Raw genomic sequence first — 27,187 nt, forward strand, 5'->3', positions numbered from 1 at the left:
TAAGTTGTAGATGAAAATCACCTAAAATACTACCTTTTGGCTATTTCCAAAATATCCTGGACTTTTTCACGTAGCTCTTGACATTCTGATGGTAAAACCAAGGGGAGAACTCCCATGGGATAAAATAATTCTTCATCATCATCAACTAAGGAAAGCTTGCTTAGGTCACATACTATGCACATTCTCTTTATCCTGATGTTCTTTAATCTTTTTTATAAGGGTCACTATGGGACCAATAATTTCTTGAACAGATGTCTCTGACTTAGACTTACTTTGTATATATATAAGACCTCTTGGAGATGTGGCAGTTGTCCACTATGTTATCTGGAACTCAAGAGCATTGGAGGAAAAAAAAAAGATTCAGTAAAAGTGATTCTGAGAATAAAAATAGGTAGCCTCAAATACTTAGCTTACTAATTTCCAAACTTTCTTCTTTTCTAATATAGCCAGCTGAAGAAATTATAATAGGAGCTACAAAGTAAATGAAAGAAGGTAGAAGAAAAGAAATGTTAAAGAGCATGATGGTATAGTGAAAAATAATCCAAACAATAGAGAGCATCAGTGGCTCCTTTGGAAAGACTTAATAAAATATACCATTTATTAGTGAGACTGTAGAAGAAACTTAAAGAATGTTTTAAAATATTAGGCGTAACAGAGAGTTGCACTGTAGCTATATGTAAAAGTCTATGCAATAAATCTATGTCTAGGTAATTTATAACTCAGATTTTAAAATTTTAAAAACACATGTATGATAAATAATTTGATGCCAAAGTTGATAAGAATAATATAAGAAAGGGATTTTTTTTTTTTAAACAGAGGCTTGACTTTGGGACCAGATTATATTGATTTGAGCAGCTGTGTTTTTAATTTTTAATTTTTAAAAAACATTTTGTGGCAAGAAAACTTAATAGGAGATCTAGCTCATAATAAAATTTTAAACATATAATACTCTGTTAATTATAGGTACAATATTGTGCAGCAGACCTCCAGAGCTTATTCAACTTGCTTGACTGAAAATCCATGCCTTTTGTTCAGCAACTCCAGCTCCCATTCCCCTCAGCCACTGGCCAATACCCATTCCATTCTTTCATTCTGGGAATCTGAGTTTGGATTACCTCAGATAGAATCATGCAGTATTTGTCTTTCTGTGAACGGCTTATTTCACTTAGAAGGGAAAGTTTAAAAAGTTAAATATTAGAAGCTGTTCCATTAGGTACTCTTTTTTAAACAAGTGTTTGTAGGCTTTCATTTGACAAAGCAATGATTTGTAAAAATATCCTCCTAAAGAAACCAATTTATCTTTTTTTCCTAATAAATGAGTACATTTTTTAGCAGATTATTTCCTTTTAGGATTTATGAAGGAAACGCTTTCTAGCAAGCTTGCTTTCTTCCCTCTCCCTCTTATCCTAACACTACAAATGGTAGACTGCTTATGACTTTCATCTACAATAAATTATTTTAATGTAATGACTTTCATCTACAATACATTTTACTGATGATCTCTATGGAATGGTCTGTGCTGTTCTCTACTCACTGGTATAATTAATAATAATATAAAGAAATAGTATTAGTTTACTTAGGAATGAATGAAACACAGGCACACTAGTTTTGTGTATACATATATTGTTTCATTTAATACACACGACAACCCCTTGGTAAACATGATACACCATTTTGCAGATGCTTAAACAGAGGCTAAGGCAAGTTTAACAAGCTTGTCAAACTCTGAAATAGTAAGTGCTTAATTTAGTGATAAGCCAAATCAGGTATTCCAGAGCCTTTGTTTTTTGATGCTCTTGTTTTCCATGTGGTATATCTAAGTAAGATTCACATCTTTTTTGTTATTCGGTCAATCAAATATAAATTAATTTGGGTGAAGGTAGAATAAAATTGAGCCACCAACAAAATGAGAGATGTGTATGCATCGTGAAATCTCAGCACAATTATTATCAGCATGTTACCAACCATCCAAGAGAGCTTAGTCCTTCCTGGGCTTTGGGGAGTCAGTCCCTGGCATTCCAATCTGGTGGTTTCAGCCTACCAGTGACTATTATCCTGTCTTCATTCAGCCTAAGGACTAAGTGTTAGGGGACTGAGTCAGAGGAGGAACAAAGTCCGAAAGGCCACTTACCTTCACCTTTCTTAGTCTGGCATCTTTGTAGGATCGAGCTTTTCTCTAATACTGAGTCTGTTCTCCACGTCCAGCACACATTCTGGCTAGAAGAAGAAAGTACAAAAACAGTAACTTGAAGTAGCTGATATCCCTGGAAGCACAGCTCTTGTCCTACCTCATCTCACCACGTGTACTTACAAAAGGGTCACAATATTCCTGAACTGAAGTAGCTACCAACAACACAAAAATTTTCAATTAACCAATCAAAACTTATAGCTTAGAATAGTTGCAATGCAAATTTGCAAAGAAAGATTATTTCATCTCAAATATGGCCATTATGTTTCTGTCATCACAAAATCTCAATATTTTTATTACTTCATCATTAACAAAAGGTATGAATTCGTTTTTTAGGGTTTTTTTTTTTTTTTGGTTGTTTTGTTTTTGTGGGTTTTTTTGCTTTTGTTTTTTTACCAGCATACATACGTTTTTGTTTGAATTACCGCTATAATTTTTATGCTTCACTGAAGGTGTTCGTGGAAACAATGATAATGAATTCATCTTTCAACATGATAAAAATAGATGATGTTCATTGAGCACTTACTATGGGTCAGGTTGTGCCAAGCATTTATTGTGCATTAAGTCATTCAATGCTTTCACTCCCCTCTGTATCAGAGAGTATTCTTTTTGCTTTACAGAACTAGTAGAAACTCAGAGAAATTGATTCTAATTCAAATTAGAATAATTAGAATTCAATAATTCTGATTCAAGTAGTTAACTTTATACCTCATGTTCTTAACAACTATGCTATAAGGCATATAAAATATAAATAATAAAATATTAAAACAAAAACTAAAAAATACACTTCAATCAGTGCTGTTTGTTAATTTCAATTATTCATATTCTTTCTCATCACTTTTGCTTATATAGGAAGTATTTGTGTGTATTTGAAGTAGTATCGCCTGTCATTTTAAAGTTTCTTTTCATGTAAGCAAAAAACACAGAGGCTGTGATATAATATTATATTGGAAATCATAATTTTAATGTTTGCTTACAATTTTGTCATTTGGAGGAATATTTTACTTAATTCCCTTATTCTTGAACTTTGAGGTTATTGCCAACTTGATGTTGTTATCTGAAGCTTTACTTTGTATTATTTCCTTAGAAAAATCTACCAGGAAATTGATTCTTGGGTCATGTTCTTTGTGTGTGTGTGTGTATTCAAATTGTACATTTGTATATGAGTTACAGGTGGCTTTTCTGAATTTTTTTGGCATTGTTTTGGAACACTGATGGTTTGTTTTAAGAGCATCTGTTTGTCGCATCTGATTTGCAGTGATTGAAAGTTTATCTGGTTAATTGGTCAGTGAGAAGGTTCTCTTCTCCCTCATGGCTGTATTTAAGTTGTCCTTAACCATCACATTCTGTTGAACCTGTCTAATAGAGGCAGACTTCTTCTTTCCCAAGGTCTACAAGTAACCATGTTTAACTACAAGATCCCTAATAATTATGATCTGTCATCATGAAGAATATGTTAATTAACAACATAAGGAAATGCTTGTGAAGCATGGTTCAGTTCTTAAAAAAAATTGATAAAAGTTTATCTTTACAACAACCCACAAATATAAGGTAAGTAAAATAACCTCCTGATATTAGGGTTTAAATCTCAAAAGCAAATATAGTTAAATAGGCCTTAAATTCACACAGCAGTAACAGCAATTGACTAGTGGGATCTTTGAAAAGGGATCTTATGCTCCACCTTGCATCTTTGGGCAAACTTTTTGCTCTAGATGTTGTCCTAGCAGACAGCTACCCATGGCAGTTCTGTTCCATATCCAGACTGGGTAATATGAGGAAACTCTGCATGAGACAATTCCTGATTAGGTGCTGGTATGTAAATAAATATTCCTCTCTTCTTTACATGGGGGGAGTTCTGAGGTGTATTCTACAGAGCTCCCAAGAGTCTCTTCTTTTTTGTGTGTGTCCTAGTTTGCTCACATTGGTGACCAGGTCCTTAGCACACTTCTGATTTTGTTTTTCCTCCTTCCTCTAGTCCTCTTTTAATTCCCTAAATCCTGTTTCTTGGGGTATTTTCCAAAATTAAACTACCCATATGAAAACTTTGCTTTTTGGTAGAAGCCAGGACAAAACATGGATAATTTGTGTATTTAACGCAAATGGGTAGAAAGTTTTAAAAGAGTTTAGGGTAAACATTCTGAAACTCAAGATAAATGATGTGCAATCTAAGATTCCAATATGTGGTTCTTTGTTTCCAATATGTGCTCATTACAAAACATTAATATTAAAAACTATGAATTAAAAAAAAAAGAAATAGAAACTTACTAGTAGTTTCAGTTCCTAGAAGCAACAGCTGTTAATATGTTGATATATATCATCCAGTATTTTCATGCATATTAATATATTTTCTTGGCAAAAATGCATGAACTGTATGATTGTATTTTTGTACACGAAGATAATTTGTACAAAGATATTTTCCTTGTATTGACTTTAAAATCAGCTTTATATTTGAAGCATTATATTACACCATATGGATTTACTTGTCTTTTTTACTTTTTCCTAATTTTTGCATGCAATCCATAGATTTGCAAAGATCATCATTATAGAAATATCAAAATAAAATAATAAGAGCCACATTTCTGTTGAAAATTTTGTATTACATTATATTTCAACCTTTGGTGTATGATAATTTTCCCTTTGCTATACCGTCTTTGATTTTCTGTGTGTTCCGTGTATAATTTGAAGGAAAAAATGGTGTATTTATATTTATTTATTTAAATAAATAAATATGTATTTATAGGTATTTATTTACCTATAGGTAAATTTATTTATAGGTATTTATTTATTTATAGGTATTTATGTTATTTAGTAAAGTTCAGAATTGCTTCAGGTTTTTCATACCTTATTGGCTGTTTGTACTTTTTATTTTATGAATTAATTTGTTAAGTATTAAAATAGCAATTATCTTTACACACATTGATTCTGGTTTTTTGTTTGTTTTTGGCCACCCACAGCATATGGGGTTCCTGGGCCAAGGATCGGATCTGAGCCTCACGTATGACCTATGCACAGCTGCTGCATCACAGCATCCTTAACCCACTGTGCTGGATTGGGGATTGAACCTGTATTCCAGCGCTTCTAAGACACCATAGATCCTGTTGCTCCACAGCAGCAACTTTACACGTCCATTCTCTTTCAGATTCTTTTCCCACATAGGTTACCAAATAATATAGGGTACAGTTCTCTGTGCTATACAGCAGATCCCCAGTGGCCAATCATTTCATATACCACAGTGCGCATATGCCAATCCCAAACCCCAGTCCATCCCATCCCCCACCTGTCCCCTTTGGTAACCATAAGTTTTCAAAGTCTCTGAGTCTCTTTCTGTTCTGCAAATAAGTTCATTTGTATCCCCTTTTTATATTCCTCATGTAAGTGTTATCAATATGTGTATATGTATAACCAAATCATTTTGTTGTACAGCAGAAATTATCACAACCTTGTAAATCAACTATATGTCAATAAAACTTTTTTAAAAATGGAAAAAATAGCAATTACCAAGAGAAGAAGTTACATTAATCATTCAGGTACATGAAAAGTTGTTCAACATTGCAATTATTGGAGAAATGCAAATCAAAACAACAATGAGATAACATTTGTCAAAATATCTTTCCCTAAAAAGTCTACAGTTGATAAATATTAGTAAGGATGTACAGAAAAGGGAACCCGCCTATACTGTTGGTGGGAATGTAAATTGGTGCAACTACTATGAAAAACATTATGGAAGTTCCTCAAAAAACTAAAAATACAACTACCTTATAATCTAGTACTTCCACCCCTGAATATATATCTGGAAAAAAACAAATGCTAATTCAAAAAGATACATACAACCCAATGTTCATAGCAGCACTGTTTACAATAGCCAAAACATGGAAGTGACCTAAGTGTCCATCAAAAGATGATGAATAAAGAAGATGTGGTATTTATACACAATAGAATATTACTCAGCCATAAAAAAGAATGAAATTGTAACATTTGCACCAACATGGATAGACTTGAAGGGTATTATGCTAAGTGAAATAAGTCAGATAAAGCCAAATACTGTATCATATCACTTATATGTGGAATGTAAAAATAGAAATAAATGCATGTATACAGCAAAAACAAAACAGAAAACAAACTAGTGATTACCAGAGGGGAGAGGGAAGAGGAGAGGAACAAGACAGCGATATAGGATTAAGAGATAGAAACTACTATGTATTAAATAGATAAGCAACAAGGATATATTGCATAGCACAGGGAAATATAGACATTGTTTTATAATAACTAAAACGGAGTATAATATGTAAAAATACTGAATCATTATGTTATACACTTGAAACTAATATAAATTACAAATCAACTATACCTCAGTTAAAAAATTTAAATAAAAAAAGAGTTCATAAAACAGAGGAGACATAATCATGAAAAGGACAAGATTAGTGTCCTTAATAAGTTACCTAAACCCCACATACAGGTGGAGAAATTGGTCTTTAAATCAAACTAAACCCATCAGATATATAAAGTTTTCCAGTATTTTAATTTTAAAATGACATAAGAATAGAAAATATTAAGAATCATCATAAAAGGGGAATTAAATAAAGAATACCACTGTATTTCATTTCTTAATTGGACAGCATGTACATATATATTAAACATATATACACAAACTTATTTTTGTACACAAATCTGAGGAATATGGGTGGAGATGGATATTAAGGATATAGGATAATGGTTAAGGCACAGAAAGTTGGATCAGGCTGAACTTATATGTGCCCATTAAGTGGAAATTCTAGATTCAATATGGCTGAAGGCATGAGGAAGAGTGCTAACATTTATTTGGTTGTTTGCCTGCAAAGTGGCCAACACCACAGTCTCCCAAGGTAATAGAAATAAAAACAAAGATAAACTAATGGGACCTAATGAAATTTACAAGCTTTTGCACAGCAAAGGAAACCATTAAAAAAAAAAATGGAAAAGACAACCTATGGAATGAGAGAAAATAGTCACAAACGATGTAACCGACAAGGGCTTAATTTCCAAAATATACCAACAACTCAGACAACTCAAGAAACACACAAAAACCCAAACAATCCAATCTAAAAATAGATATAAGACCTAAATAGAAATTTCTCCAAAGAAGACTTACAGATGCCCAATAGGCACATGAAAAAATGTTCAACATTACTAATTATTAGAGACATGCAAATCAAAACTACAATGAGGTGCCACTTCACACTGGTCAGAATGGCTGTCATTAAAAAGTCTACAAATAGCAAATGCTGAAGAGGGTGTGGAGAAAAGGGAACCATCCTATACTATTGGTGGAATGTAAATTGGTACAACAACTATGGAAAACAGTATGAAGGTGTCTCAAAAAACTAATACAGAATCACTGAATGAACCAGCAATCCCACTCCTTGGCATATATCCAGGAAAAAATAATAATTCAGAAAGATAAATGCACCTGTATATTCATTGTAGCACTATTTACAATAGCCAAAACATGGAAACAATTTAAATGTCCATCAACAGATGAATGGAATAAGAAAATGCAGTACATGTATTTGGTGGAATACTATTCAGCCATAAAAAAACAAAGTAATGCCATTTGCAGCAACATGGAGGCAACTAGAGCGTCTCATACTAAGTGAGGTAAGTCAGAAAGAGAAGGACAAATACCATATCACTTATATATGGTATCTAAAATGTGGCACAAATGAACCTATCTACAGAACAGAAACTAACTCACAGACATGGAGAGCAGACTTGTGATTGCTGGGGGCAGGGGGACCGAGTGGGATGGGCTGAGAGTTTGGGCTAAATAGGTGCAAACTATTACATTTAGAATGGATAGACAATAAGGTCTAAGGGTATAGCACAGGGGACTCTATCCAGTCTCCTGGGATAGACTATGATGGAAAATAATATTTAAAAAAGAATATGACTGAATCACTTTGCTGCACAGTAGAAACTGGCACAACATTGTAAATCCGCTACACTCTAATTAAAAAAAAAGTTAAAAAAAGATGGCCAACAGTAAATGAATTTGAAATGTCAGAACTTCCCTGATAGACTGTGGTAGAAGGGATCTAAAGATTGGAATGTTCGAATGACTTTATCATGTAACTCCTAGTCACCCATTCTGGAAGGGTCCAGAGGACACACCTTTCACTAGGACTGTTGGAAATAAATTTGTGAGGGGAGCCCAATGTCATTGCAGAGCTCTGTGGCCAATCTTCTCTGTAGGCCAGAAATGACAGTGGGGATTACTGTCACTGAACTAGGATCCTTCAATGCAATAGGAGTAATTGGATTCCGGGCCTGGCAGGGGCCAAGAGGCAGCACTTAATCATCAGGGACAAGATAGGTGTGGTTACCATAATGGACAGCAGAATCAAAACAGCAGTCATTATAGTCTGGCTTGCAGAGACCTATGGCATCAACTAGTTGATCATTGTGTCTCTAGAAAAGGAATGGATGAGCTGTCTACCAAGTTCTTACTTGAACTGTCCAAAAAGAAGAATCCTAGGTTAAAGGAACTAAATTCTCACTTGAGTCCTTAAAATGGTGTCACAGCCCCTTGATCAATTTGCAAAGTGGAACCAGTTTACATATCTAGAATCCCTTGAATGAAGGAGAGGGTGGGTGCCCTGGAGGAAGGACCCTGTTACACGGCCCAAAGTGTGGACCATGAGTGTTAACTCGCAGGCTTCCCCCTAGGGATGTATGGCTTTTTATCAGACTTTGGGTAAAAGGAAATAATCAGATTCTTCGGGGATTAATGGATGCTTGCTCTAAACTGACACTAATTCCAGGACCTAGAACATCGCATGGTCTACCAGTTGGTGCCTGGGCTTGTGAAGGTCAAGTGGTCTGGGGAGTGTTAGCTTAGATCTGTCTCAGTGGGTTCAGTGGTTCTCTGAACCCATCATGATGTCATTTCCCTTCTGGAAGGCATAACTGGAATAGACAACACTCAGAAACTGGCAAAATTCCCATACCATAATGCTTCTGCTTACCATAGTTATATTATGACTATCTCACGTAAAACTGAAAATTCATGCCTCTTTCCCAAAACAAAATGACTTAAAGCCATGCTTGGTTACTGAATCCAGCCTAAAGCCTTTAGTCTCTGGACAATGCCCATTATTCCTCCTTCTTGTATCCCTTAACATTATATCAAGAGCTCTCTGATTTTGTAAAGTGATCACTGAAAAAGATAGTGTACATACAACTTTCTGTATAATGCCTATGTAATCACTCCTATTTGCTAGCACCTTTTACCGTAATTGTCTCCATCATTATTCAAAAGCTGCAGGGAATTACACGTAGGAAAAGATGAGATAAACTCTATTCATGGTTAACATTGCTTTGGTTTGTGCTATTTTTACATTCTTGAAGACTAATGTTTATTATTTGCTGAAATAGCAGCAGTTGCTGTACATTCCAATCCACATAGAAAGAACAGTAAAATATAATCTCCCTAAAGCTTGGCTTTCAAGTTACTTTTCAACAAAAAAGATTTGAGTGGTTCAGTTTCCACACACCCCATTTGGTCCTGATTTTACTGAAAACTACACTTCTAACATGTTTAAATTGTATTTCTGTCCATTGAAGTGAGAAGCTACCCTTTCACAAATGGACTGCACTACGGTTTAGTCCATCAACCAGTATATATCAACCTCATGCAGTTAGCATTGCTAGAAGCACACGATGGTTTAAATCTCTAGGAAATGAATACGAAAACAATGACCTCCTTGTGGGATGTCCCAGAAGCATTTCTTAAAGGCATTTTTCAGGCCAGAAATGGCACAAGATTTCAAGTGCATCATGAAAGCTGAGTGAGGACGAGGATGATGTTGTCACTAATGATCAGAAAGTGAAATTCGCAAAGCAAGGCCACCCTCTTCCTCGAGCACTGCCTCAGATGGAAGTTGTGATGGACCGACGATTCAGAACATGTGTTCTTTATGATTCCGTAGAGAAGAGACAAAGTTAGGAAATGACAGAATAACTTCCCCAGACTACATTTTGAGTGCTCTGAAGTCCATGCAGTGGCAGTCTTTCTTGTTTTATGTAAAAGTGTACAGGGATGGAAAAGCAAGAATTATGGTCTATAGGAGGCCTTAGCTACCAGGGGAAATTCCTACAGCAAAGGCAGAGGAACTGAGTTGGGAAAACACACAATTTATTGGCCCCTAGCTCATACTTTTGTCTTTGCAAAGCAACTTCAATAGATAGAAGCTGCTTCATAGAAAGAAAGAAAACAACAATGTCGTATGTCTTTGTTTCAGGACCTTAGTTTTATCTTTCCTCCTACTTCCTTTTATTATTATTATTATTTTTTATTTTTGGAAAGAGAAACCAGACCGATACAGCTTCATTTTTAAAATTCTGTGGTTTATGAATTTTTTCTATTTTAGGAAAAAGGATATTTAATGATCAATTTGAGGAGATTAACCCTTAGGAGGTCAGGATACTGGCAGTTTTGGTCACAAATGCCCCAAGAAATGAATATCCTTTCTTCCCTGTACAATAGTGATGCTTTTGAGTCCCATTAGCTTTGGCCTCAATGCTCTACAATACAAATCAGCATTTATTTTTGTTTCTGAATTGTCAGCATCTTTGCTAAAAGGTTCTGGACTCTATGTGATGCTCACAGACATGTCCTCCATCGTATTAAAATTATGTAACCATGACAATAGCCATATATCCCAACATGCATTTGATAGCCTGTTTTTTGTTTTGTGGATTTCGCTTAATGAAAAAGTCTTACAAATAAATGTTAATCACCTTAAAATTATTAACTTAATGGCTAATACTGTATAAAATAAAACTGTGCAAAATTTAAGCTGTGACAAAAATCCAGAACTTAACTGCTGCTGTGGTTAAATTGTATTGCATTAAGACAGAATGACAAGAATGAAATAGCTTTGAATAAAAAGACACTTTACTGGAACAGTTAAGAGAAATTCTGACTCTCCCTTACCACCATTACCGTTCCCCCAGTTGAATCATCATGATATATAAGGATGGTAATCAGTATTGACTCTGTGTAGGCTCTGGTATTGAAAGTAAGTGGGCTATTCTATAACTTCGTTACTGTCTGTACACAGTATATTGGGTTTGAAAAATAAAGATGGAGATATTATTTTCTTTCTTGTAAAAGACTATAGTAAAGGCATGTGAAACATGCTAAAAGAAAATATAGTTACTGTCAATACTTAGTAACTATGGATTTAGTAATGGCTTAGGCAAACCTAATTAGAGTAACAGACTAGTGTGGTTTGCATTTTAATAATAGATAGCATTTACCATGGAACAAAAAGAAAATGGAAACATTTGGTTTACCACAGTCTGCTCTTTATAGCCTGTCCATTTTTTCACAGATAGAAAATACTGAAACATTGATTCTTACTGTCCATTCTTACTGTCTTACTAGTTATTTGCCTGAAACTAAGAGAAACATTTTCTTCAAACTGGGATTTTGGATAATCAACAAAATGTCTGTTAAAGTAGGACTGGATTTGTATTTTGAACTGAGGGATATCCATTTGTTTAAATTACTTTTTAAAAAAATTATTGAAGTTTAGTTGATGTATAATATTGTGTTAACTTCTGCTCTATAGCAACATGATTCGATTACACACACACACACACACACACACACACACACACACACACACACACAATCCATTCTTCTTCAGATTATTTTTCCCATATAGATTATCACAGAATATTGGGTAGAGTTCCCTGGACTGTGTACAGCAGTTCCCTGTTGGCCAGTCCTTCCCTATACCAACGAGTTACTTTAACATTAGCTCTGCATCAGAAAACATCCTTTCTCTTCCACTTTGGAGCAGAGTCTCTCCATTTCTTTGACCAGCTTCTATTTTTCTATAACTTCAGGACCACCTAGAATTGAGATTGGAGAATTCTCCCTTTGCAAAAGATCAAACAAATAGAAAATATTGTTTCTGTTTTTCTTATGTTACATAGACTATTTGTGGACTAGACTTTTCTTTGTCTCTACAGATAAATTTGTTTTGGGACTCAGAAGCATTGTCTTTTTTATCATTACCATCATCTCTTTACTTTCCCTCCCATAGCAATGAGGTCTCTTCTCTCAGTAGATTCGTAGTCGTGGTTTGTGGTTGTCCAACGACACATTGGAACAATGCAGAATGAGTCTTATACTCTCCTATATATAAAAGAATAAACCTTAAATAATGAACAATACAGGAGTTCCTTTCATGGCTCAGTGGTTAACGAACCTGACTAGGAACCATGAGGGTGTGGGTTCAATCCCTGGTCTCACTCATTGGGTTAAGGATACGGCATTGCCATCAGCTGTGGTGTAGGTCGCAGACATGCCTCAGATCCTGCATTGCTGTGGCTGTGGCTGTGGTGTAGGCTGGCAGCTATAGCTGTGATTTGACCTAGCCTGGGAACTTCCACATGCAGTGGGTATCGCCCTAAAAAGCAAAAAAATAAAAAAAAATGAACAATACAGTTCCTTAAAGGTAGGCAATTGATTGATCCATCTGACTACTGAAGATATTGTTTGAACATCTATCTTATGTCAAAACACATTCTAGCCATTGAGGAGAGGAGAGGATACTTATATACTCAAGTATCTCCCCTCTTGTAAGGAAGAAAAGTGTGAATATGTTTACTGTGATATTCAAATAAGGGATAGCAGAGATATCTCTGAAGGGTCTTTCAGAAGGTGTGCAAATATCTTTCCAAAGAATGGAGCCAAATCAGGTGGAGGAGGAGGGGACTTCCAAGGTAGCATAAAAGTGACTTAAAGATGATCAAGCAAACTGATCAGGAGAGTAAGATACAGGGAGAATAATAATGGAAGATGAGGCTCTTTAATATCAACTGAAGCAAGGAAAAAGTATTGGGTAACATGCGTAGGAATGGGGTTGGGAGATAATAGAGGCAAGGCAGTTATTGCAGTAGGCCAGTCAAGAGGTGATGAAGTCTGGATCAATAGTGTGTCAGTGTGAAAAACTTTGCAATAATAATGTGAGCCTTTAAAAACCATTTCCTGTGATTAGATTACACTCAGAATATTCAGAATTTAAATGACCTATCAAGTTTTATGTAATCATCCTTATGTAATGCTATCTATATTAACCTGTATCTACTGGGTCACTTACTTATTTTTCTTTTTTAACTCTAGGCACTGGCATCTGATAAATCCAACACTATTTTTAGCAAACTTCCATAGCACTTATAGAGTAATGAACTCACTATCTACAACTTCAGTGGATGGGAAATAATTTACATTCTTGCCAGAAATCCAATGTCAACAGATATCAACTCTTGGAAATATACTTGCTATTAAAGCACTAACAGTATATAAAACTCATAAATGACTAAGGGAGAAAACAGACTTTGATAGGAAACTAAACTCAAAACGCAAGAAAGGACATGCTTATTATTGATGTCATTTGTTTAAATTTCCTACACTAAAAAAGCACTTTAATTACCATATGCTTATCATGTTGGGTGAATTCATTTATAGAAAGAATACAATCATTAATTATCATAATTAAGACACCTGAATTCAAAATGAATGGCATTCATTCTAACCTCGGTTGTAGCTATGTTTTATCTCTGACAGTTGGGTTTCCAATCAAATGTTATCTGATTTTTTCCCCTTAATCATTAAGAACTGCTTTACTAATTAGCACATGAAATTCATGCCACATCAGACTGAATTGAATCAAGGCCTATTATCTTGAGCAGTGAGACACTTTGAAATTCTCAGTAATAGGGCATGAATATGTTATACGGTTCATACACATTTCATGAACCTCTGCATTAGCAATATTTTTTTTTCCAAGACAGTGCCATTAGTTATGCCATTTTCAGGACCTTTAATTCGATCATGCTGTTTAACAGCCTGTTAGATTGTGGTGCTATAAAGTCATACATTAATTTATCTTTGGTTACACTTTGGCAAAATGATTGTATTTGGTTATAAATAACCTGAATGGAATGAAAAAGAGCAGGGTACCTGAGAAGTGCAAAGAGGTGTTGAGATAAACTCTGGCTTTGATATTTTATGAACAGTCATTTAGATTTGTCCCCAGTATCCCCCTCTTGGCCCTGCAGATCCCCACTCCCTGGGGAATCCTCTTATTCATGTTGCTCTCCTTCCAAGGAGCTGGCCTGTATGACCACGTCAGTGGGCCCCCTCCATGTCCAGCTTCTTTTGGGGCTTGAGTGATGAGGAGCTCTGGCTGGATCCAAGGGAGCAGGGGAGAGAGGACAGCAATGTTAGGGTTATTATTCTACTCTTTCCTTCTCCATGGTGTTGCCTGGGAGGGGCCATCTCCCTCAGCGGAATCCCTGTTTTCATCAAAACCAACCAGGCTTTAGGTCATTCGGGGGTCAACACAGAGAAAGTACCAAAAACTTTAGATTTCTTGTCAATGATTTAGCCATTGAGAGCCCACGCTTCCACTTGGCCAACAGTCAGTGGGGGCTACTTAGGTCTGTACCTTTGGACACCAGGAGGATGTACTTTCTGCCCTGCCACACTCGTCTCTTTCACTTTATGGCTGGCTTCAATCACCTGCATTCCCTGCAATACTTTCCATTCTTTGTAGACATTTGAGTTTGTACTTTCTACACTAAAGGGACTTATAGTGAATCAGTGGTATACCTGTGCAGTTCAAGCATTCTTCCAGAATTAATAGGTATTTCAACCTATCTTTCCACAAAGATTGCATAATGGTTGGGTGAAAATCTGTTCCATTTGGCTGGTTCACTCCTTTGATTAGATCATTGGTGCAAGTAATTTTCACTTGAGCCTCTCCCTGCATTTTGCAGAGAAGAAACAGAAGAGCCCTTGAATTGTTGAAGCCCCACAAATAATGGGTAGCGGTACTAAAATTAAAATAGAAGTATGTAAAAAATAAATCAGTAAAAAATATTTTTAATTTTTTTTTCCTTTGGCTACCCCATGGCATATGGAATTCCTGGGCTAGAGATCAGATCTGAGCTTTAGTTCGGTAGCTGTGGTGACACTGGATCCTTTAACCCATTGTGCTGGGCAGGGGATGGAACCTGCATCCTGGTGCTGCAGAGATGCGGCCCATCCTATTGTCCCACAGCAGGAACTCCTCTTTTTAATTTTTATGCAGAGTAAATTTGTAACGCTTAGGAAAAATAAAATCAATCCCTAGTTCTAGAACCTGAGATAGCTAATGTTAATATTAAAGAATTTTGATTTGTTACTTATATAATAATTTCATTTTATTATGTTATATGTAATATATTGAATAGTAAATGCAACAAATGTAATTAATTATACAATAAAACAAGGAAATATAGCACACGTAATATTTTAATGTATTATATTAGCAAATTATATATCTAGATTTAGATCAGTGGCAGGCAATAATTGTACCATTTCTATTCTAGTTTTTCATTTATTTAACAATAACTATTGGGACTTCCGATTGTGGCTCAGCAGAAATGAACCTCACTAGTGTCCATGAGGATGTGGGTTCAATCCCTGGCCCCGCTCAGAGGGTTAAGGATCCTGTGTGCTCTGAGCTGTGGTGTACCTGCAGCTGTAGCTCCAGTTCAGTCCCTAGCCTGGGAACTTCCACATGCTACAGCTGCAGCTCTAAAAGCACAACAACAAAACACCAATAACTATTGTATATATCGTTACCCTTTTAAAAGTACATCATATAAGTGCCCCATGATTACCATAATAACCCAGTTTTTAACAAATTGTATCAAATATTTTGCTATTATTAATCTGTAGGTTCATGACTCTTACATGTATATATTTTGCATATTTTAAAATTATTTCCTTAGAATGTTCATAATATAATTCCAGATGGAAAAAAAAAGCTGAGCCTTTTAAACAAATATTTTGACCAATTTCCTTTGTTCAAATAAATAGATTAATTAATTCAAAGTTTAGTTTTGCCATATATCAGGTACTCAGCAGGCTGCACTCTTTCATTATGTATTAACCTGCCTGTTCCATTTAAATAATTATTGTCATGAAATTATGAAGTTTTAAAGAAATTCTATGTAAGTATTTATTTAGCATCTACTATGTGCAAGGGAAAGCTGCAAGCTTTAATAAAGACATAAGCTTAGATTTGCTCAACTTCCTTCACTTTATAGACCCTTACCATAGTTTGAGTTTTGAGTTTTTATTGTTGTCGAGTTAATTAATCCCTATGCTCCATCATGCCAAATAACATAAACATATGCAATAACATGCTAACATAATAACACATTTTTTTTTGTGCAATTAATTAAGAGTTGCTTTTGTTTGCATTTTTCCACTAAAGTATTATTTCACTAACCAAAGAAAGTCTGAATGTTCTAAAAGAAAGCCTGGAATTAACTACTGAGCTAAGATTTTATTTTGTGATCATGTCAAAGCCTTGATTTAATTGTGTGTGTCTGTGTCTGTTTGCAGACAGAGCAAAAACTCTTAGGCAACACCCCACAATGTTGGAGTCCACCAGTCCTTAGGTTTTCATGTAGTCTCTCTCTTCCTTACACAAGAGAGAAACCTGAAAATCAGCAAGATACATTAACTTACCTAATGTCATGCAGCTAATTAGTGGCGGGACTGTTTTCTACAATTTATTAATCCAGAGGCTACAGGCTACATGAAGTTTGAGGACTACCGGGTTTCTGTAGTTGACTTTGTTTTCCTTCTTTCATAGAAAGGCCTGAGATCTGCAGTCCCAGTGTGTGGGGTCTTTCGTATTGTCCCCGTAGACTGAATAAAAGACAGCGAATTGCATGCAGTGTTATTTCAAGATCATAAGGTATTTTAAAAACAGATGGCAGTACACATGAAAGATCACAGGAGATAGCAGTTCGCAGCAGTAATTAAAAGGATCCTGTACAATAGAAAGGCTTTTAAATTAAGCAGTAAACTTTATATAATTAGGCATTCTTTTTTGTCATTACTCCTGTTTGGCGCAGGCTTTAGACAGGAAGGCTTTTTTCTGTCGACAGTATCTTTTCCCCTATATTTTATTCAGAGGAGGCATTTGAATGTTTTTCCCAGTCAGAATTCAGAATGGGAGAGTGAAATAAGTTCCAGCTGAATCACTGATGCTCAATTGTTTCGGCGTTTTTCTAAGGCCCTGTAATGAGCCCACTCCATCATCTGAAACACGTGGCAGTATTATCTACCACAAGGACAGAATTGCTTTGAGGAAGAAATGTCCTGGAAATTCTTTGAAAAATCAAACATGGCCATACTACGGTGTTAGAAGAGAGTTTCACCAGTTCGTAGCTCTGAAAACGTGCTTTTCTTCTAAAACAAAACGGAAACCCAAGCAGTAAAAAGGATCTGATACAAATTTCATGAATTTGCCAAATTACGCAAGTAGAAACCTATATTAAGAAATGATCAAGACTTTCAAAGTCATCTAGTTCAAGATTTTCAGTCTTTTGGCTTAACATTTTCTGAGCAAATACTGTAGGCCAATCGCTGAGTAAAGTATTGGTGGGTGACAAAGGCAAGGTTGGTTACCTAAGGACATCTAGACATAATCCTGTGTTTATGCTTTAATAGAGGACGGGGTATGAACCCAAGTGACCTTTTATAAAAGAATCTGGTGTCTAGGATGGTGGCACATAGACGTATTGTGGTAGAGTACAGAATATTTAGAAATCTTTCTGTGGAAACTAACTTTGTCCGGGTGTAATAGGGACAGCTATTTTCTTACAGCTGGGAATTTTTTTAAATATATACATACAGTCTTTTTAAATATTATTTTCCATCCAGGTCTATCCCAGGAGATTGGACATAGTTCCCTGTGCTATACAGTAGGACCCTGTGGTTTATGCATTCTAAATGCAGTAGTTTGCATCTACCAATCCCAAACTCCCAACCTGTCCCACTCCCTCCTCTCTCCACCTTGGCAACCGCAAGTCTGTTCTCTATGCCTGTGAGTTTCTGATTTGTAGATAGGTTCATTTGTGCCGTATTTTAGATTCCACTTCATGGGAGTTTTTTAAACCTGCTCTGAGGTAACCCTGTGCTGATCTCCAGGTTCCTGCTTGCACACTTATCTGGTCTTGGTTTTTGGCATACTGGCGTCTTGCTAAATTGTGTTCTTCTAGCTCCTTTATCGAGACCCCACTCCCTTATTCTCTCCTTGACTTTACTGCATGAAGTCTTTCAGGTGGAGGAGATGAGATTGGTATTATGCCAGGAGATGAAAGAACAATGTAATTTCTACAGCTGTTGAGCTGTCCTCCTCTCCCAAACATTCCAAGAAGAAAAAGGGAAGTTTCACTTTTCCCCCTTGTTAAGCAAAGCCACACTTCAGGACTATATGAGACACCGGTGACATTCTCTTCTTGTTTACTCATTCATCCTGAAATTTCGCACCTTTGTGTCATGGAGCTAGGTGGATTGCCCAGATTTCTTTCCTTTTGAGAATTTTATCTCTCCATCCCAGTGGTGGTGTTGGACAGTGCCATGTCCTTTGCCTGGGGTGATCAGGGTCCTTTCAGGCACTGTGGTAACACCTGGACAATAGGAAAGAGAGCGCATTTGCTGGGGTCACAGGCTGTGAGCGTGGAGTTCCCAGTGATCATCTTCCCTAAATGCGTCAAAGAAGCACTTGACAAAATCAAACTCACACACTGAGCCAAGTCAGGATGGCATCACTTGGGCACCTGATACAGCTCACCTTGATGATGGATCTTTTTTGTGCATTTATTGAAATTTTTCCTCTGTTCACTTAAGAACTTGCCAAGGGAAACTTCTGACAAAGGAGATAATATCAGCAGAGTTCCTAGTATCAAGCCTTTCGTATGAGCATGTTTCTGAGTTCTAATAGATGAACAAACTATCAAAGTACAGGTGGCTTCTCTACTGAATTGCAACAGAACTGGTAACTTGTGGTCCTGGTCATCAGGGAGCTATCTCTGAGGGGTCTACCCATCCTCGTGAGGACTGGGGTGCACTGCAGCACATATTTTTCAGTGGAGGTCATACCTAACTAAGTGAAGTAAGATTTATTCAGTAAGTGGAGGGTTACAATTTGTGTGCCATTAGAATGAAAAACCTGAGTCAAAAAGTAAGGCATATTCTCAGTTGATTAAAGAAGTACAATCTAATAATTTTATCTTTGGGAATAGCTTAACTGCTTGCTTCCTGAGAGGAAAGGAACACTGCCCCATTACTGGTGGTGGTTGAACAGATGGCTGCATGACCTTTGGGTGGGGAATTAGCAGAGGAAATTCAGGTATTGGGTAGGAAATGGTAGCTTCAAATTCTGTGTAAGAACCTGTGATTTTTTTAAAAAATGCAGACAGGTGATAATTATGGAAGACAATGATATAAAGTCTTATATTTGTACCTATTTAAACAGAAGGTATCATTCCCTGAGCACATGGGTCCTTCATAGGAGCCATGCCACCTCAAAATAAATCTTTCTGAGAGGAAAGAAGCAAGTATAGTTCAATTTGTAGGAAAAATACATCTACCAGCGAACATGATACAGCACAGCTCCGGTGTAGGGCACTTATCAAGCAAATAGTGCAGGACACTCAGAAGTCCAAATAAATCAGACCAAATCCTGTCACTGGATTTGAAAGTAAAACCAGATCTATAATCAGAGCTATTACTGATATCATGTGATTTATATCCAAAACGGAGATAAATTAGTGTAGATATTCTAAAGTTGCTAAAAGCTAAAAAGGCAATAGTGTAGTTATCATGAAAAACCTGCCAAGTGAACAAGTTAGAGATCACTGATCATCGGGGAGGTGGAACTTCAGGAGATAATTTAAGTAATACTGATGATTAACATTTAAGTAATAATTTGGCTGCTGATTCTTTGATCATTTCAGTGGGTTAGCAAAACACCAGAAATGAAGAAAAAAATGTTTTCTTTGGGAAACAATTTTATCTCTTTTTTATATTTTATATGTGTGATGAAATATTTACTATCACAGAACAGACTCACAAACATACATGCATATATATATATATGAACACATGAATGCATACACAGATGCACACCCTCCTGCATTCTAATGCCAACTGTACCTAACACAGAGGCTTTTATTTGTGAGGGAAGGTCAATAAATATTTGCTAAATAGATTAATGAGCGCTACGGTTCCAGAGGCTGGGATTAGAGTGGAGCATCAAACACACAATTCCTAAATAAATTGTCTTAGTTGTTCACAGGCTGAGGTCAATATTGTTAACCGTTCTAAATCCATGATTGGAACACCTGTAGTGTTTATAGCTCCGTAGGGTAGATTTGCCCCTCTTCTAAGTAGGCACAGCATGTTGGCTATTTTTAGTTTCCTGATACTCTTGTTGCCAGTATTCACAGCCATCAGTGCACTGCTGGCCCAAAGAATGTTCGAGATGCATCATAAACCTATGCATGAATGCATCCAAGTCCTTGTGCATGGGATTCAAGACAACTATTTTCACTATGCATGGCTTTGTTTTATTTATTTTTTTACTTATTTGTGGTTCCATAGCTTTGAAACTGCTAGTATTTGGTTAAAGAAGGACTTAAAGTGCATGAAAAATGATGAAATCACTTTAGTTGAATGAAGAAAGTTGATGTTTGGTAGGGAAAGTGAGAAAAAGAGGTTCCCTTTGACCTGGAGTGATTTTATAGGCATTACTACCCCTTTGTATAATAAGTACAAATTTTAGACTTGGAAATTTTCATGAGGAAACCAGAAAGCAAGCTAGTTAAGTAGGAGAACAAACTAAGATGCTTACACATGCTTTTTATTTTTATTTTTTTTTAAAACCCAGTGTTCATTTCAGCTTTGTTCATACAAGTGTATTATCCTTCTCAGAGGTGGCTAATTAATATACAACCCAATTGAAATATTTTATGTACAACCAGCTAATTTATGAAGATAATTGTTAAAAGAGTTATTCTGCCAGTTATAATATATTGAATTTGTGATTTTTATCCATTAATTATAAGTTAATATAAAACATATAAAGTATATATGCATGTATAATGCACATGAGTATACATGCACACACAAAGACGTATACACACATACATACTGGTACATACTTGGTCCAGAGTCTTCATTCTTCTGTTAACCACATATTTGCTATTATTTAATTGGGAATAACATAGGACAGAAAATATTTTGCCAATATAAAATCTCTTGGAAGACTTTAAAATTGAAAAAGGGCATCATTTGGCACACTATAAGTTCAAGGACTGACAAAAGCTACATTTTAGATCAAGTATGAAAAAAAAACTTATCTCAAGTATGAAAAAAAAACTTTTTAGAAGATTCTAGTCCCCATGGTATAAGATTAAATGTCCTTGTCATACTTGACCTTGAAGATCTTTCTGTGGTCTAATGTTATTTAGATTTCACTCAGAAGACTTCAGGCATCCTCTTGTTCACTGTGGCCCATTCTCTGTACTTTCTCATTTAGTCACTTTGTTTTGATTCATAAAGGATATATAAAGCTGATTGAATATGCATAGGAGGCCTTGCATTCAATCTAATGTCCTCTGTTGGCATCTGCAATTCTTTGAATATTTTAAATGAATAATATATCAAACAGATGGTAGAATTCTTTCTGCTGAAGCTCACCTGAAGTAGTCCTTGACCTCAAAGTGAGTTTGGTTGACTTGGATATGCAGAATGTGTTCCCAAAGGAATTCTGAAGGCAGGTGTATGAATAGAATTTGTGGCTAATTTTTTCTTCTTCTCCCCAATGACACCAAATTGATCTCCTTGCGATTGATCAATTTAGGCTTTCATCTATCAGATCATTTTAATAAAATCTTACAAATAAACATCGAAGAAATTGACAAGAAACAAATTGAGTTGATTGCACCCAAGTTTCCATATGTCTTCAGTGGTTAAATGGTACCCAGACTATTTGTGATTTTCTTGGATTTTTAAGAAACTTTATGTTTAATTGTAATACTTAAATGTATCAGGATAAATCAGACATTTAAATACCAAAGGGACTTTAAAGAATTGACAGATCAACACTTTCAGTGCAGAAGACAGGAAATGGAACGCTCAATGCTTTATACTCTAGAATTTTACTTAAATGACCACTGTCTTGCTCTGGCAGAGGTTCATTGTGGTGTTGTTGATGGAACTAGATGATGAAACTCTTCACACCAGCAATATATAAACATAAACTGGAATCATGTCCTGCAGGGACACATAGGGCGCACAGTTCCCTACATAGAATGAACTTCCTCTAGGATTGAGCACTTACTGACAGGTTGTGTGTGTGGACACATGGGTTGGTGTGTATGTGTATGCGTGAATAAGGAGGGCAAGAAAAAAAAAGGGCTCTTGAGCTATGAAATGGTAGAATTTAGTTTTTGCTTTTGAGGTGGAAAATATTATACTTTACCTAGGTTTTTTTTTTTCCCTCCTATTACTTTGATTTGGGTATATAACTTTTGGATATTTTCATTTGAAGAGTCCTTGGTTCATTTCCTGAGTTTATATTTCAATCATTCATGAATAAATATTTGCTGAATTAATTGATTTTTTGAAAGAGAAGTCCAAAGAACTTGAGCAAGTTGCAGTATCATCTTCTACAGATAAAATGGAGCTTGTCATGCAAAAGCTGTTCCAAAACAGAGTACTGGTGAGATGAATTCTTTAAGCAAGTCTTAGTGGTACAAACCTGTATCTAATATAGATGCCATCATCCAAATCCTTTCCTATAGACAAACATATTCAGCTCTGGAGAGAGGACAGGATAGAGCCATGAGGAACAGTTTTACTTAATTTTTTTTTCTTGAGATATCTAGGTATAATGTGGGCCTAAAGAGAAGTTTTTGAATTATAGTACTTGAATTTGAATTCTGGCTCAACTACTTGGGAGATGTGTGACTTTGGGCAGTTTATATAAGTTGAGGAGAATAAGAATATCTAAATAGGTTTTTGTAATTATGAAATTAAAAAAAAAAGAAATTAAACTAAATGGGAACCAGGCTTAGAACTTAACAACTACTCAACAAATGTTAGTGTAACAGTTATTATAACTTTCTCTTATTGAAGTTAGATGTTTATATGTCAATTGTAATTCTTAGATTTGTTGGTACTGCATACCTTAAGTCCAAACTATTTGACAGTTTGTGTACATAGCCTTCAAAAATGTCTGTGTTTCATGGGTATGTGCATTTGTGAACTAATTGCTTAAGGCTAAAGGACTTCCAGGGACCTTCTACTTCATCAAAAATGACTGTTTTATTTTGTGGCCTTAAAAGAAGTGCATCATAACCTGAGTCTCTTAAGATTAATTGCATTTGTTAAAGAATTATTAAACATACATATATGGAGAAATATAATTTCTGACATTTAATACCTTAGTCAAAAGCAAAAGTTGAATTAAATCTAGGGAAAATGTCATTTATTTTTAAAGGAGAGCACAAGGTGATAAAAATAATCTTTCAATTAATGCTCATGCCCTCAGAGTCATACTTTGGAAGTCATATAAATTAGTCCCCAGAAATCTCTTTCAACAGGTTGTTTCAGGAGAGATAAAAATGATAGAATCGTATCCCCTGAGAAATAAATAACTTTTCTTCAAGATGAACTTGAGCTTCTAGACCAAAAGTGACTGGATCAAGAAACCTGGCTGACAGAAGTAGAGAACCACAACAACAACAACAACAACAACAACAACAAAAAGGAAAAAAGAAAGAAAGAAAAAGAGTGTCATTCTTAAGCAAGATGGTCTATTTTTGAAGAGATTTGCATAAATCCCAAAGTCGAACAGAGAAAAGTAGACAAGAAAAAAATGAGATTAAGATTACTTAATAGAATTCACAACTCATAGGTGATTAACAAAGAAATAACAGAAGACTGTAACACCTTTTCTGTATCCTTAAAGAGGAGATCATTCAAAGCTGTTCTTAAAGAAAACAAAAAGTCACTTCTAAAATCCATCCCTAGGACAAAAATAAATTAAATTTGAGTCCAACTTGTATTGAACTTTGCTTTTAAGATCAAATTGGCTTAAAAGAATATATAAGATTATAGGATGGGAATCCTGTGAAACTGGATTGTTATGATCATTATACAACTACAGATGTTATAAATTCATTTGAGTAATAAAAAAAGAAAAAAAAATAATATATAAGATCACTTTGGCAGGAACATATCAGATTATGAGAATATTTACCATTACTCACAAGTCTTTTGTCAATTCTTTTAAAATTATTAAGACTCTGTCCACTTGATAACATTACCTTTCTCAAATTTACTAAGTCTTTAAATTGATGTTTTCAGTATCTGGTTGCATGGTGATTGAGTCTATTTATAAAAAACAAAACAAAACAGAAAAAATCAAGCGAGTTTCTTTTTGACTTAAAGGCAGAATAAGGGAGTCCCCATCATGGCTCAGCAGAAACGAATCTGACTAGCATCCATGAAGATGCACAGTGGAAACAAATCTGACTAGTATCCATGAGGAAGTGGGTTCAATTCCTGGCCTCACTCAGTGGGTTAAGGATCCAGCATTGATCTAGCATTGTTATGAGCTGCAGTGTAGGTTGCAGAGGCAGCTCAGATCCTGCTTTGCTGTAGCTTGTGGCTACAGCTCCTATTTGACTCCTAGCCTAGGAACATCCCTGTGCCAAGGGTGTGGCCCTAAAAAGACCAAAAAAAAAAAAAAAAGGGTAGAATAAGACCTTTCTTTACGCATTGTACGTTTGTGTTTGCCTAAAGCATAGAGGAACCGAAAGCGTTCCCTTCTAGGGATTTTATTTTGTTATGGTTTACAATTCATGTTTGCCTAGAAGTTTTATTTTCTCCTGATTTTTTTCCCCCAGCCAGTGGGATATTCCAAGAATCCAAATTGTATTACTTTGAAGAGATACACACAGGAAAGAGGTGCTCTTAAGGATCTTAATACAAATTGTGTCCTTAATGCTCATCCCACGTCTAAGAAGAGGAAATCTATTAAGTAAAAAGCCATGGGTTTCCAGTCCTGATTGGGTCTTGACATCAGCATCAGATGCATCTGCTGGTGGAGGTGGTCCTTAACTGTCGTGAATAGAGTCAAAGACCAATGCCTGAGGGGTGAGAGTAAGTTTAGCAAGTTAACAGACCAAGCCATCCATTCAAAGGGTATTGAACAACACCTGCCCTCTTCATTGAGAATAGTCAACAATTAGGGAACTAAAGAAGCAGAGAAAGCTCTTGAGACCATACCACAATTCTTAAGCTTGAGTGTCTATGAGAATCACCTTGGAATCTTGTTAAACAAAGGAATCGCCAGCTTTCGCCCTGGAGACCCTAACTCAAGAGATCTGAGTAAGAGCCTGAGAATCTACATAGCTAACGAGAGTCCCAGCGAAATCTAATGATGGGGATGTTTGGCAAACTCTGTTTTCAGATAGAAAAATGAAAATGATGAGGCGCAATGGCTTTTTCCCTTTTGTTTTTGTTACCTGTGGTACCATCAGGCCTTTCAAGGTGGCTGTTGTCTTGCTCTCTGAGCATCCCCTGCTCGACCAGGTCCTGCTTCATTCACACAACTATCCAATCTTCTTCCTTTAACTGTAGGACTTAACGAATCCCTGGTAACTGAGCCCATCTGATGTCGATTCTCACTATAAAAGGAAGCCTCCTTCTCCATTGAGGAGTCAGGCGCATACTCACATTCTGCCCCATCTCCGTCCTGCACGGTGGGGTGTAGCTCCAGCCGCTGGCTGCAGGTCGGTAAGAGTCAGCTGTTTCATAAACTATTGATGTCTCTGTCACTGTCTTTGGATTGGGAAACTACAAGGCTCTCAGGCCTGCAGGGTGCAGTCTAATACCTGTTAGTTTTATTTCCCTTTTCTTTTTAGGGCATTGTTAGTGTGAAGCTATAATCTCTTGATGTGCTTTCTCTTTGGACCCTTTAGTTTTTTTCTTTTCCTCTTAATTTTTCTTTACCAGAATCTTACGAAGGGTTTCATTTCACAAATGAGAAAGCTTAGAGCAGGAAATCAGAAACTATAGCCAGCCCCTGTGTGAAATTGGGCTATTCCTATTCATTTATATATATTGTCCGTGACTGCTTCTGTGCTAGAGTGAAGAGGAGAGCAATTGCAGCAAAGACCAACTGTGTATTATCTGAAAAGCCTAAATATTTATTATCTGGCTTTTTACAGAAAACGTTGCCAAGCCCTAGTAAATTCATGATCAAGGACATCATTGGGCCCATCGAGGTGGATGTACTAAGACCGAAAAGGCTGTAAAAGATGATGGCCTGATGGAGTCAAGAGGCTAAGACTTTTCTTTGAGGTTCCTGCATTGAACAGAGCCAAAGGATTGTCTAGCAGCATTAGGGAGACTGGTCCAAGTTCAGAAGTGGGAGATGCTGTACCAAACTCTCAGAAGACTTTAGTCAGAGAGACTAGTTCTTACCATAACCCCTGCTGAGTGGGTAGCTAGCAATCAATTGTCGATGGAAATCTAAAACTCTTTGGTATGAGCTTGAGCCTCATAACAGATCCTCTGGTCTCTGGCCTCCCGTGCTTACAGAGATAAAAATCGAGTTGACAAGGCATTAGAAAGGGATTATGAAAGCTGGCTTAATTAAAGAAACTTCAATGGGATCATAAATAATCAGTGTGAGTTATTAACTTTTGACAACTGCTCATCCGTACTGAGTTCGAATGACTTCTGACCTATAAAGTCCTTAATCTATTTGTGAGTGAATACAGGTCCTTAGGGAAAAATATGCTTCACATATAATCAACAATTCTTTGAAGCAGAAACTTCCCCAAAATATACCTAAACCTACCCTGCATTTTCTTATATTCGTACTATCAACTTAGAGTCTTGACTTGAGTCTGTTGTATAAAAACTAGATCAAATACCACTTTCTCTCAAAATTGTTCCTTAGTCCTCACTGGAATTACCTGTTTTCCCCTCTTTATTCATTCGGTATACTTTAATATTTGCAATAACAGTAATCTGATTCGGCAATTTTAGTTGTGTACAGTCTTCTGTTACCCACTAGATCA

At 36.0% G+C, this 27,187-nt stretch overlaps 1 protein-coding gene across 14 annotated transcripts in view; it reads left to right on the forward strand.

Moving 5' to 3' along the window:
- LOC146402252 (uncharacterized) overlaps positions 1–27,187 on the forward strand; it is a 1,625,488-nt gene that overhangs the window by 725,298 nt on the left and 873,003 nt on the right. The window contains exon 2 of one of the 14 annotated variants that reach the window (XM_084959870.1): positions 25,740–25,891. The exons of the other annotated variants lie outside the window; for them this stretch is intronic. The gene's annotated coding sequence lies outside the window, so the exon portion shown is untranslated. The remainder of the gene's footprint in view (positions 1–25,739; positions 25,892–27,187) is intronic. 14 annotated transcript variants of the gene reach the window in all.

The sequence above is a fragment of the Sus scrofa genome, chromosome 6 (genome assembly GCF_054392235.1).
Source record: "Sus scrofa isolate SSC_HxYL_T2T_F1_AM1 chromosome 6, Sscrofa_HxYL_maternal_Yorkshire_Landrace_v2.0, whole genome shotgun sequence".
Lineage (NCBI taxonomy): Eukaryota > Metazoa > Chordata > Mammalia > Artiodactyla > Suidae > Sus > Sus scrofa.